This window comes from Carassius gibelio, chromosome A4 (assembly GCF_023724105.1).
Source record: "Carassius gibelio isolate Cgi1373 ecotype wild population from Czech Republic chromosome A4, carGib1.2-hapl.c, whole genome shotgun sequence".
Taxonomy (NCBI): Eukaryota; Metazoa; Chordata; class Actinopteri; order Cypriniformes; family Cyprinidae; genus Carassius; species Carassius gibelio.
In genome coordinates this window covers 27,111,530-27,126,395 of record NC_068374.1, presented here as the reverse complement: position 1 = coordinate 27,126,395, position 14,866 = coordinate 27,111,530, and the positions used below count along the sequence as shown (strand labels likewise).

Sequence of the window (14,866 nt, the reverse complement as noted above, 5' to 3'; positions counted from 1 at the left end):
TTTTGTTATACGTGTTATCGATTATATTGTATTGCATTTATTCTATTTTGGTGATTTAAATCTATGTTTTACCTTGTTATGATAAAATGTTTACTGCTAGGTTGTCAGAATAACTCCGATATGCTAGATGTTGGATGGCAGGAAAGCAAGTCATCTGTACTCTTTTTATCCATTCTAATGCATTTCTTCCTGGTTTTGGACTTTTCAAAGTCCTTTCTGGACTTTTTAATACAGTCTATGCGTGGTTTTGGACGAGGCGTTCATATTTCATGCAAAATAAAAGTCCCCACCAAAATTGCAGACATCTGTTTCTCATTAAGCCTTAATGACTCTTGATCACTGTGGGACGCGTATGAAGGGACGGAAAACACGCGATTGGATGTCCATACTTCGTTTTATCTATAAATATCTTACATTTGGTGAGTACTTTTGGTTTTCATTTTGTTAAAAATAAATAAATAAAAAAAAATAAGAAAGGCATATGTTTTTGCCGGTAATATATCCAAAACCGTGACATATTAAATCCAGAGGAAATTGTTTATCTGTTTAAGTCTGTTAGTAACTGATGATCATGAGACTAGACAAGACGATAAAAGAGTAAATATCTAGCCTATGTCCGTTGTTGAGTTTATGAACATCCTTAAGAGGGCAATATGGTATCACAAATGATTCACCAACTCAGATTGATTTATATGTAACACTAGATGGCAGAAAATGGTCATTTTTCGGATGTTGGATGAAGCATGATGGCACACACGACTTTGATGACAAAAGTGTGTTTGTTTGTGACTGAATGGATGTCAGGTTATTCCAAGACACAGCTAACCCGCTTTTGTGACTGCACAAATTATTAAATATTGTTAATGTTTGCATCTAATCCAGTTAATATAAGATACGGTATTAAAAATGCTGTGTAGTCACTGGGGAAATTGTGTAATAGATAGAATTTCACACCATTAGGTTGGCTTTTGTTGCAGAGGACCTGCAGTCCATTTAGCAGTCCCTTTAGTTTATTACATAAAGCTTTAGTTTAAGGATGTTTCGGGCAGCCTATTTCTAAACATTGTGACAGAGGGACTGCAGGCCCATGTGGTAGTATGCAAAGCAAATTCTCATGTGATGAGTCAGTCTTGGTTTCATAACCTGCGATCTATCTTCACTGTGCTGTCCTGCTGGGCAGAGGCGATAAGGTTTCGGAGGAGTTCAATAATTCTCTTAATTGATTGTCTGGAAGTGAAGATAATTCATGTTAATTGTCAGGCCAGTGAGGAGCTCATGAGTTGAAGCCACTGAAGGAGGAATAATGGACACTTCACTTACTTGCATGGCAAAGACAGACCAAGAGAACAGTAACAGATCTAAACAGACTAATGTTAATGTAGTGAACTGTGAGAGAGAAAACTAATTGTGCTTTGCTTTTTATACATCAGACCAAGCTAATACACTCATGAATGACGACAAAGCCACCAGAGTGCACTACGGGACCATTTAAGTCACTTTTATTAAGATAATTCGATTTAAAGCTGAAGTATGTAATTTCTGTCACTAATTAAAAAAAAAAAATTAAAACTGCTTTCCTGTAAATGACGTCAGTTTATAGGGCCTGGAAGGCTAATTCTTTGTGGGTTCCCTCTGGATTGTCTAATGATTTCTAATAATTTTTTTTTAAAGCAATTTATGAAATAGGTGATCTAAGTTCCAACATAAGGACACAAGTTCCAACTTCATCAGGCACATAATCCCACATTCTTGCGATAGTTGGGCTATAAAAACACAACCCAAAATTCACATTTGAGGTATGACTGAATGTCATTTATGTTGTAGAACACCATGTGAAGGTCTTTGTACAGTTCACACTTAAGCTGTGAGCAGAATTTTTAAAGTGATTTAAAAAAAAAAAATTTATGATTATAATTTTTAATATATACAAATGAAATGTACATTTAATGTAGGCTAGATTCTGTCAAGCTCTAAAATATATTATTGGGTACAAATCGTTTAATAATAATAATATAAAGTATAATAATATAATTAAAGTATTTCTTTATAAATTGAAAATCATTTCTGTAAATTAAAAAGTCTGAAAAGGTATTTCATCTTTGTCATTATAGTAGAATTTAGTCATGCAAATTATTTAGTTTAAAATGTAATAATTATTTTACTTCTTTGTGTAATTCAAAAAAATTAAATTATGTTTTAAATATCCCCATTGGTTTCTGTAAATTAAAAAGTATGTCAGTTTTCCATTTATAGTAGAAGTATCTGGGGGGGGGGGGGCTTTAAATATTATATTTGACAGTGAGTGGCCTAAGAGACAAAAAAGGATGAGAATCAATGATGCAGGGCTTTCTGGATGCATTCTTCAACATAATGCTCATAAATTCTAATTCTATGTTAATTTAATAATTCAAACACTTTTTCTTATAGGGTTTCATTAGTGGAGCTGTCAAAACAAAGGACTGTTTACATTAATAACTCAAAAACAGAGAGAGAGAGAGAGAGAAAGCAACACAAAATGTGGATATTACCAAAGATGCCATCTAGAGTGATCTTTGCCAAGCACAGTTAGAGAGACCTTATCTGTATTGGAGAAAGAAGGAATCAAGCCTGAAATAGCCCAAGCCCTTTAACCATAAATAGAGGATTGTATAATCTATTCCAGCTGCAATCAGAGCACGGATTGCTGTCAGAGCAATCAGCTCATAATTAGGAAATTCTCTGTTGTTCTGCTGTGTTTTTTGGGAGGCCCTATGGTGCTGAGTGTCTGTCTCTGGGCTGATGTGTAGCAAACAGCCAATTTACTGAACCATTAAGATATCAGCACCTTTTGCTTATTCCCCGTAACCTGTTGTCATGCCTGCTTCTCGTCTCAAATTATCGCTCCTTCTCTTCCTCTGTTCTATTTTCCCTTTTTTCACTCTCTCTCCTTCTGTGCCTTCCTCCCCCACAAGTCCTGTGGCGAACAGGTGCAAAAATGATCTCTCATTCCCAAAGGGCGAGAATACTTTGCGTATGGTGTCTTTGTCACATGTCAGAAAGGGTGCCAAAGCACAGCCATTTCCATGCATTTGCAGTTGTCAATAGAAGAGAAAAGAGGAACTGACAGATTGGACAACCTGTCACTTTTCACCTTACTCTGCTTTCTGATTTTCCGACATAAATACATATTATGGTATTATAGGGTTAGGGGTTTACAAAATGACTAAACTTATCCCACAATATATATATGTATATATGTATGTATATGTGTGCAAACAATGCCAAATCATGTGACTTGTGGATGAGGGGTGTTTTATTACTTCTAAAAAATCAGATGTACATATTTTTGCTGACTGAATGATAAAACAGAAAAAAATCCCCTAGATTTAAATCAAAATAAACAACTCAGGCCATTTTTAAGGACCAGAATATTATAGAGACTTGGGAGATTGGCTCTTCTGACTTCAAGTCCTCCTAGGATGTTCATATTTATGAGTTAAGAAATCACATTTTTATATAATCAAGTGCATTCAGATTACTTTGTTTGGAGTAAAATGGTGTTGTACTGTATCTTTTCTACAAAAAAAATAGTTTTTTTTTACTATTATATTAAAATAGTGTCTTGCGAGTGTAGAACAGCATTAATTAATAAAGTTGATCACAATAAATACAGTAAGATTTCTACAAAATTATGAATAATGTATTTTATATGTATTTTTGCTTATTATATTAATGATATTATTATTATATTCTATCATATTGTACAAAAGTAAGATTAATTATGCAGTACTGTTGTAATATGTGCATCTAGTTTTATTGTAAATAAATATAAATATATATATAGTCACGGGAGGAGCACAAGACAGACACAGTGGGCGTGGCGTCAGGCCTCGGAGAGGCTTTTATTAACAGAAATCATAAAACAAAGGGAATAAAAGTGGCCAAAGGGGGAAAGTGTCCAAAATAACAGGGAATCTGGTGTCCTCGTCGTGCTGCGGGATTTGTGTAGGTCGGGCAGTGTTCATCAAGGAAGGGTCCAGGCAAGGGGCGGAGTCCGGCGGCCGCACGCGCTCCCCTCCTTGGTCCGGGGCGCGAGGGGCGGCGGCTTCTCCTAGCGGCCGCGTCTCTCTCGTTGGCCGCGGCGCTGGTAGGGGATGGACGGCCCGGCATCCTGGCCCGTCGGCCGTGTATACGGGTGCGGTTCCCATCCGGATCGCGGGTCCGGCAGCTCACGTCTTGGTGGCGCGGGAGTCCCTCAACGCACCCTTCCTGGACCCACGAGGACACCAGTGTGCATGCACGGGGAAGAGACCGGTCTCCTGAGGAGAGGCGCGTTGGGCTTTTAAACAGCGGCGGTAATGAGGCTCCACTTCCTTCAGGTGTGCCCCATCACACGCCGCCAGCCCTGACTCGCCTAGCGCCCCTCCTCTCACACACCCACTCCAGTCGGGAGCCTGGTGAAGGGCGGCGATTTAGGACGGGGTGCCGGTGATAATCAGGGAGGAGGCAGCTGACTCGTCACATTCCCCCTCCCAAGCGGCATCCCCGTCCCCAGGGCGCCACCCACACGGGAGTGCTACCATCCCCAACCAGACTCCAAACGGTCGGAGTGGGCGGGGATTCCTCTCCGGGCAGTCCTCCCTCTCGCAGCGCGCCGGAACAGGGACAGAGAAACCGGGTTTTAGTGACAGCCTCAACCAACCACAGGGCAAAATGACGATAACAGAAGTCACTTACCCTTTTGTGGCTGGGAGGCTGTCCCCGGTTTTCCTCTGTCCCAGTCCGGGTTCTCATGAACGTTTGCAAGCGAGAGGGAGTGACGTCACCAGACGTTTCCCAACTGCGCTGTCTAGGCTCCGCCTTGCCCGCATTCTCCACCAGTGTCACGGGAGGAGCACAAGACAGACACAGTGGGCGTGGCGTCAGGCCTCGGAGAGGCTTTTATTAACAGAAATCATAAAACAAAGGGAATAAAAGTGGCCAAAGGGGGAAAGTGTCCAAAATAACAGGGAATCTGGTGTCCTCGTCGTGCTGCGGGATTTGTGTAGGTCGGGCAGTGTTCATCAAGGAAGGGTCCAGGCAAGGGGTGGAGTCCGGCGGCCGCACGCGCTCCCCTCCTTGGTCCGGGGCGCGAGGGGCGGCGGCTTCTCCTAGCGGCCGCGTCTCTCTCGTTGGCCGCGGCGCTGGTAGGGGATGGATGGCCCGGCATCCTGGCCCGTCGGCCGTGTATACGGGTGCGGTTCCCATCCGGATCGCGGGTCCGGCAGCTCACGTCTTGGTGGCGCGGGAGTCCCTCAACGCACCCTTCCTGGACCCACGAGGACACCAGTGTGCATGCACGGGGAAGAGACCGGTCTCCTGAGGAGAGGCGCGTTGGGCTTTTAAACAGCGGCGGTAATGAGGCTCCACTTCCTTCAGGTGTGCCCCATCACACGCCGCCAGCCCTGACTCGCCTAGCGCCCCTCCTCTCACACACCCACTCCAGTCGGGAGCCTGGTGAAGGGCGGCGATTTAGGACGGGGTGCCGGTGATAATCAGGGAGGAGGCAGCTGACTCGTCACAATATATATATATATATATATATTTGTAATTAATTTCAAGTAATTTACCATCAATATACAGTCTCACCAACTTGGAAACTCAGGGCTTAAAGAGAAGCTTGAGGTTCGCATTTAATTCAAAGCATCTGCTAAATGACTAAATGTAATGATATTTCCAACATGAGTTAAATCCACTTACAAACCACCTAGCATTGCTAGGCTAGCAACCACATACAAATATGATAAATACCACTCAAAACACCTTAACAACCGTGTAGCAACATCCTGGCAACCACCCAATAACAATTTTCTCTAAATACGTAAAATTCTAGTATGATATGAGTTGCATTCTTGAACACTGATGTCATGGTCGAAATGTAGCTCGAAATGTAGTCGAAATGTAGCTTGGTTCACATTGAATTTGAAAGGGATCAAAAAAAAAGAAAAATCAAATTCAGAGCTGATCATCTCAGAATTGAGGGTCATTTCAGAGGTAGATTTAAGTTCAGAAGAGGGGGACAAAAAAAGAAAACCACATCTACCAATGTGACTGGGTGGTCTATACAGTCTTGTATCATGTCTACAGTAGTACTAAAAGAGTCATTCGCTGTCTTTCTTTGGTCTGAATGCTTAATTTAATCCTCAGGAGGGGACTGTACCACTCTGACATCAGTGCCTCACTGTGACATTTCTTGCTCTGTACATAATGACAGGGCATGGAGGAAGAGCGAGAGGGTCAGAAGGAACGACAGACAGAAAGAAACAGTCCAAATCAATCCCCTGGCCTCTGCACTTTCTTCTCTTGACAGGGACAGGCGGTAGAAAAAAATAAACAATTTTCACTTAAATTGCTGATAAAATTCGCAAATAATGACAAAGAAATGGCAATTTTCACATTGAATTAAAGACTGAAATAATATTTTCTTGTAAAATGTACTCCAATACCTTATCATTTTATTTACAACTTAAAAAAAAAAAAAAGTACATTCTAGAAAAAATGTATTGTTTATTATATATATAAGACAATTCCAGTATTTCTGCTTCAAAATTTCACATTTATTTTAATGTTACTCGTAATTATTTGAAATTGTTTATGAAATTTACTAACAATTTCCTGGAGAAAATAATTTCTACACCTTACTGTATAATATTGGACTTGAGCAAAGAACCTCAGTACCCATTTGCAAGGTGCCTATGATTCAGAGACTCCACTGCATTCATTTTCTTAAGAGGTTGACCAAAACTCCTCATTGTGAATTGGTCATTCAACACACACAGTAATTTAACTCTGTAGTGCCGCTTCCTGTGAAGCTCAAAACGACGGATCCTAGGGCACCGCACCTCTCTCACAGGTTGAATGCACAGGAGACCTTATTACTTTAAGTCTCTTTACACGCTGTTTGGCTGACACGGCACTGAGCAGAGTGTGGATTGCTTTAGTCACCGCAGCGTTCAGCTGCCCAATTATGTCAATAGCTGGGATTGGAAATAGAATATTATAATGCCCTGGAAAGTTGCTAACTCCCCTGTTTTGAACTTATTAGCCGTGGCGTGGAGTGCTGTTCAGTAATTTATCGCCTCTTGGAGTAATAAATGGGAAAATTGAGCTCTGTTTTCTCTTATTGATTCACAGTGAGTGTTGACTTGCAGGTCTAGAATAGTGTTCTTGCTCTCAGCACTTATTTGTCAGCTGTTTCTTGCTGCTAAGAGTGTTGACCAAATCTGTTCTGCATTCACAATTATATTAACATAGCATAAGCTTTCAAAACAAAGCACAAGCTTGAATACAAAGAATGCAAGTGCAAACACCCTTATTAGTATATAAAGATGAGCAAGGCCATTTTTCATGGCGTCAACAGCATTTGCTTTTGCACAGTCATTGTGTTGTTGTGCGGAGGAGAGACTTTGGTGTTGTTTTTGGACAGAGGAGGGAATGTAAAGTGGATTATGGTCTGAAAGCCAGGCTCTTGAGGGTGGGCACATGTCTTGTCCTTTCTGTAATTGACTCTGGAGCTACGTGTTAGGTTTACAAAAATCAGCCATTGATTCACGCAGGGCTGCAGGCTGTTTCACAGTGCAGTTATTGCTTGATTTGCACCTCTGTGTAATTACTCGTGTAAGGTGAGGGGAAGTGACATCATTGGCAATAAACAGTGTATTGTTAGCAATCAGGCTCCTGTGATATTGGTGGTTTTCATAAAAAAAAGGAAGAAAGGGATTGGACAGGGAAAACAAAGGGGCATATCAATCAAACCTGTGTGGAAAACTTGCAGAACTGATTATTATATGGCAAATTTTGTGCAAGTGTTCTCTCGTGTCTCAATACCATTTGGGGGAAGTAGAGATTTGCAGGTAAATTTGTGTAAAGAAAAGGCATAGATTTCCAATACCACAGACTTAAGGACCAGATTCCTCAGTTCAGACCTTTCGCTTTATCAGTATTATGATATTTCCCTGCTCTGCTTTACAAAAAAAAAAAAAAAAAGATCTGTAATCCAATTCCTTTCTCTTGTAGATGAATGAATTGCAAGTGCGCTCATATTTACAATGTCTGGGCTGTATTTACTTTTATTTTTTATCTTAATATTCCTCTTCTTATTTTTATTTTAATAAAGGTGTCCCAAAAATTATCCAATTTGACCTGCAACTAGTGTCTAAAATATGCTTTTTCATTTAGGACCATTAATTGTCACTGGATTTTTTTCCCTTTTATATATATATATATATATATATATTATTTTTTTACATTTATGACCCATGGCACCTGTGACCCTTCAGTTGAGACTCACTGTTGAACACTGTATTAAAATTCCACACAGAATAGATGAAAAGTCATAGGTAGGATTAACAGAAATTCCCTGTGGTTTTATATCTCAAGAACTATCTTGAATTTGGACTTTTTGTCCTCCAGAATGTCCTCCTGGGTCTTTAGATCGGGTGGAAGTTTGGCACAACACAACCAATGAAGCAGGAGATTTTTAGCAGGTTAACAACCATTAAACATTTAAATCTGATCTGAGATGTCTGAAGTCATCATGTTCTCTCTCTTTGTGTGTGTGTGTGTGTGTGTGTGTGTTTCTTTATTTTATAATTTTGCATTCTTGCTACATTTGTCATATAAATGTTCACTACTGTGCAACTTAAGAGTACAACCAAAGTGGAAAAGGACTTTGTGGATTTGTACAACATATTAGGGCCTGGTTTTACAGACAAGGCTTAGATTAAGCCAGGGTTAGGCCATAGTCAATTATAGGACATTTAAGTCATTTTTGTTAACATGCCTTAGAAAAAACATCATTATTGTGCATCTTGAGACAAAACCAATGCACTGATATATTTTTAAATCAGTGCAAGTTTCTTTCAGTTGAAACAGCTCAGACTTGCATTTCAGTCTAGGAATAGGCTTAAGCCTTGTCTGTGCTTTATATCTTTAGCTAAGTATAAAAGTGACAAAGTGTGTGTGTGTGTGTGTGTGTGTGTGCGTGTGTGTGTGTGTGTGTGTGTGTGTGTTAAGTGTTTTTTCACACTCCAGTTGACGCTGCCTTGTGTGGCTGTGTTGATATGTGGATTCAGAAGATGTGTGAATCTCAACCCCATATTAAATCTAAATTTACCTTTCATTTCCAAGATGATGAATGGAAGATTGAGTGTTTATTTATTTATGCAGTTTTATGGCGATTCAGGCTGTCTTATATACAGCTTGTTAATGCATTTGTATTCATAGGAACATAACTTTCACCTTAGAACGTATATCACTTCCAAACCAAGTTTTTTCATCTGCTCACAGTATCACAAATCAGTAAATCTGCCTATATGGGCCAATATTTCAAAAGGCTTTTATTAAAACAACCCAGCTGTGCTGTTATAGTAATATATTAAGATCCAGGCCACATTGATCCTGTCTTCATATTCCGGTTTGTTCTACAGAATCCAACTTGGCAAATCATTAAATTTTTAGTGTCTGCTTATATTCAGCTGAATAATTTATCAGGCGGTACGGCGAGTGATTCAGAAAACACTTGATTGTCTGCATGCTGGGGTTCTGGGGAGGTATTGAACCAGGAAAGATGATTTTGAGAATGTATTGGATGGAAGGTGGCAGTGATGACATTAATGATTGGAGAACTCTGTGCAGAATTGTGATAAAGTAGACAGGAATTGTAATTCTTTGAAGCTGGATATGTATATGTATACACATACTATACATTTCTATATTGAAAATATAAAAACTCTAATACTGTGAAATCTTATTACAATTTAAATTAACCAGTCGCCATTGTTCCAGTATATACGTTTCTTATTATTATCAATGTTGAAAACCGTTGTGGTGCTTATGGAAATGGATTCTTTGATGAATAAAGGTCCAAAAGAACAGCATTTAGTTGAAATAGAAATCACATTTGGCATTAATGTAAAAGTCTTTAACTGTCAAAAAAGAAAGAAAAGAAATGATAAAGAAATATTTTTAATACATGCTTTTTCCTTGATACTGTCACCAATGTTGACATGCTTTGAATTATACTGACCAATTATGAATTTGAAAACCCCAAACTCCCAACTCAACCAAATTTGAATGCTTCAGGTGAATGTTAAAGTTGGGTCGGCTGAATCTTACGCATACGCTTTTGAATTTCAAGTACTACATTTTATGCATATTAGTTCCTACTTTTATTTGAAATTTCCAATTTCAACTTCAACAAAACAAGCACATTCAGTTCAGCTCATCAGAACCTTTCTAAATCCCTCTAGGTCCAATTAGCTTGGCTGTCCAGAGTCAAAAAGCATTTTCAGTGACAACACGCCATCATCACAAAAAATCATTTGGGATAAATCGCTTTTACTATTCAGAGGTTTAATGCAGAAGCTGAAAGAGGTGTGACGCCATCAGTGGTAATCAGCAGCAACCCTTATCGCTGTAGTGAGAAAGAGAAATTTAGCCTCACCACCTCCTTCCTGCCATCTCCTTCCTATATCCAGCCCGCTCATTTGATTGTTTTTACATTCCAACATTATGGAAATTATGTGCATTGCGTTTCTTTGGGGGGGCATCTGAGCATTAGCGTGGACAATCTGGACCTTTGCTAAAAATGCTAGATAACATGTGTCCATTTGTCACACAAACACACAAACAAATGGACATTAATACTCTCACGACCAGGCCCCGTCTGAAATCGCGCACCATTCGCGGGCACCTCCATGTGTCACTTCCAAATGCCGAACTTATGTCTGTGGATAGACATTATTAATGGAGCCCAAAGTGGAGATAGAAGGAGCTGCTTAGCCCTGAACCCTTAGTGAATATGAATAACAAAAGGTGACGGATCATTACTGCGGCCTGGAGGGAACATTTAATCAGGTTTTGTGTACTGAAGGTAGTTGCTGCAAATCTGGCACATACATAATGTTCTGCTGATGTGTGCTCAGCATTGCATTATCATCACTGCCACTGCCATGTTAGAGAGTCAATGAAATCTGAAGTCCAAAAGAACTTTAACAGTGTTTTTCAGGGATTTTTTTTGCTTTTGCTGATACATTGATTCATTCATATTATGCTAATATCAGTCAAGATACCACAAATGCCTTTTTAAATATCTAATAGCTTTTAGTTTGACAAGTACTGTGGACGAAAGCCATGAAGTCACTTTCGAAATGAATTAATTCTAGCCACTTCCTTTGCAGCAAATTGATGACCTGGGAAAAGAAAATATATTATGAGCATTAGTGCTACCAAAGGCACACTGAACTATGATTTGCCATTTACTGTTGTTTGTTAAAGGCAGGTGTTTATAATGTTTTAGGGGGAGGGACATATTGTTCTAAAGCCTTGGTTATTTAACCCAGGGCCCTGGGCCCACTAGGGGGCCTCAGCAAACTTCCAAGTGGACCTCAAGGTGAATAAAAGTATTTAAAAAATGTGTTACTTTAGTAACATTTAGATCTATTATAGTTTTTATTAACATTTTTTAGTTTTTATTTTTATATTTTCTGTCTTTATTTTAATTTAAAAGTTTTAGTATTTAGTAATTTTTATGTACAATTGTTATTTTTTATATCTTTTTTTATTTTAGTTTGTTGTTTTAATACATCAAGTTATACTACTTTTTCAAGTAACAGAAGGGGTTAACTAATAACCTGGTAAATCAAGAGTGATTTTTTTTTTTTTTTTACTTTAATCTAAATGAAAATGTTAATAACATAATCAAAATATAAATTATTCATACATCTAAAATAATTTATTACAGTTATTGAAATTTTATAAGATAAAATCGAAGAATGTTGAGTTCTTAAACTTTTACAATCACAGTGAACAATAATGAAATATACTATATCAATACTCCCAGTTTCTGTTAATAATAATATTAATAAAACATTCATAATTATGTCAGAAATACAAAAATTTAGTATATATCGGGGAGTCTTTGATTATTGTGTTCGACAAATCGGGGCCCTTTGTGTCAAAAAAGATTGAGAAAGTTTTATTGGATATATTAACTGTGCACTGTGTGTAATATTTTCATCTGTTTTTTTTTTTAAAGTACAGTAGCATAAATGGCCTCAAAGCATCAACTAAAAGTCCCATTTAAAAAAAAAAAAAACGCTGTATTAATAATTTAATTAATTTTTTTTATTTCTTTCAGGACACTGTTGTTCATGTCGTAAGCAAGGAGAAAACTCTGAAGTTGTTTCAGCAGGACACTTTCAAGATGATGGTTGACTCAAAATCCCGAAGACATCAAAAGTAAGTAAAATTTTTTTTTTTTTTTTCATGCTCAGAAAATGCTGTTTTGATCGTAAGATGCTAGACACTAATATATAAATGATGCAGATCAACAAGAATCCCTTTTTAATTCTCTGGAGTCAATGGAGCAGACGAGTCAAAGCTGATGCATTTACCCAGCTGTTAAGACTAATGAAGTGCAGCGGTGAACAGCGTGTCACTCTCATATCCGTTTGATGTCGGCACGTCCTTCCTTTGTACAGAGGGAACAACATGGGGTGCTCGATCACTTCCAAACCCTGTTCAATCTAAATTAAAATTCACTAATCTTGTTATTATGCTGACCCCTTTGCGAGACACACTTCCACAAGGCCCCTTCATCCCCGTCAACCAAACATTTTCATCCAACTGAGACATAAGGATATAGTAGGGAATTAAATGACAGTGCGGCAGTCTGAAGTGCATGGGAACATTGATTTCAACAGGCCTGTTTTGATCACGAAGGCTTTTGAGGGATTAGGGGTTTCACTTTTTGTCCCTTTTGATTGTTCATACCAACTTGCATGATACAACATCTTGGGTCCTCTGCTCAAAACCAAGGGCAAGTTTCACTCTCACTGCCAATTTGGGACCAGGCCGTTTCGTTTTTCAGTCACATTGCTCAAGGTTAGGATTTGGGGATGGAATAGGCTGTGCATACGTCAATGGAGCCGTGCGGATGAACTTATGACCTCCTCCTAATCCTGCGACGTGTCCTTCATAAGACTAGGACAGGCCAGACCCCGTGCTGGAGATGGTGAAAGTTCCATTTCCATATGCATGAGATGAGCCGTTGTTATTTTAATGAAGGGCATCCTCCCTCGAGCAAATAAAAAAGACTGAACTGATGCTAGACATGCCTCCGTGATCAGCTTTAATGGTCTGTCTTTGTAAAGAGATGTGGCAGAAAGGAACACATTAGGGTGATGCCTGTGTGTGTCTCAGGAAGTCTCATTTGAATCATTGCTGTGATGATCCAGGACAAACGAAAAACAAAATAGAAAACTCCCACACTCATGATGTTTCTGCAAATTTCCATTTGAGAAATGAACCTGGAGCATTTGTCACAAACATCCCGTGTTTAGAGAAAGGTTTGTCTTGTCTAATGTGCACAGGCATCCAATTCTTTTATATGCTTTAAAAAATAAATAAAAATAAAAATAAAAAAAATAAATAAATATATATATATATATATTAGTAGAAGAGTGGCATCCAAAAGCCTTAAGAAGGAGAAAAGAAAATTATGGAGAAACCTCTTTGACATCCTCTATTTATACTGGTTTTGAATAATGTTTGTTCTCATTTTGTCGTACATCTGTATTAGTAAAACTCTTTCTACAAAGGTCTATGTCTGAAAGTTGTTGGTTTCTGTATAAGTTTCTACTGTAATTCTGAGCGAATTTTGTCACCAAATGTTCATATTGAGCATTGAACGTTGTGGGGACCAAACAATGGAAAATGGCTCATCAAACATTCTAAACTAATGCAAAAACATTTCTGTGTGTGAGATTTAGGGTTAAGTGATGTAAAATTCCATTAGCTCATTAAAAAAAAAAACAATAGAAGTCAATAGAAAGCCCCCACTATGATAGAAAGCAAAACGTGAGTGTGCGTGCTTATGAGAAGCAGTGAAAGAATGACTGCCACCTTTGACTTGCTCCTCATCCAGCCTCAGATCACTCACTGTCAAGATTTTCAAATCCAATTTATCTATAGATATTTCAGAAACTCATTTGGAGGTGATTTTCTCTCTCTCCATACCCACTGGCTCTGGCTCCAGTCATATACACCTCTCCCGGAGGCGGCCGTAAGCCCGATCCTGAGCTGTGCGATTTGATATAATTTGAAGGGCCGTCTGTAATCCCCCGCGGTACTCACTGAATCCCTGGTTCCGTCTGCTCTGCTGTGCTGTGAGTGTTTGCCTGTTATTGTGCTTGCTGCAGTGCAGGGCTCCTTGGTCATTTAGATCTCACACTGTTGAAAATCCAGCAGCTCTCAGAGCAAGTTTGAAAGAGTTTTCAGCTGCTGTTTATCTGCAGGACTCATTCAAATATGACACATGTGGGAGTATTTCTCTGTCACGTCATGAATAATTAATTATACCGCACAACTACATGTAGTGTACATGCAAGTGTATGAATCAGTGGTTTAATTAGGAAATAGAATCGTATTCTTTAAAAAAAAAAATATTTGGATATTTTGAGTTTTAGTACAGTAATGATTCTCGTTAATTATATTTGACACTAATTGGTGACCTAATATGGTACCAAAAATGTTGTAGCATACAAAAGATACAAATATCTAATATTGAAATTTATTTAAATGATCATCATTTCATATGCCCAACAATAGGCATTATTGTTAATGCATTGTTGATAGGCTTATCAACTTTTCTAGAGAAAATATATCTGTATTTTGCCGTTTTTCTTCGTTTTAACCTTTCATTTTATTTACCATTACAAATGCAAATTGTTTGAAAGTTCGGAGACAAATTTTAACTGATGCATTAAATGGACCGAAAAGTGATAGTGAGACATTTATAATGTCACAAAAGATTTATTATATATTTTTTTTTGATTAATCAAAAATC

General features: G+C 38.5%; 1 long non-coding RNA gene across 2 annotated transcripts; it reads left to right on the top strand.

Annotated features, from left to right (window-relative positions):
- The first annotated feature begins 331 nt into the window (after positions 1-331).
- LOC127975341 (uncharacterized) lies at positions 332-13,568 on the top strand. 2 transcript variants are annotated; one of them, XR_008157503.1, is made up of 4 exons: positions 339-419; positions 8,431-8,504; positions 12,158-12,258; positions 12,346-13,568. It is a non-coding gene; the product is annotated as an uncharacterized LOC127975341 (long non-coding RNA). The 2 variants fall into 2 exon arrangements; XR_008157504.1 differs by lacking the exon at positions 8,431-8,504 and having other exon boundaries at positions 332-419.
- Positions 13,569-14,866: the final 1,298 nt, after the last annotated feature.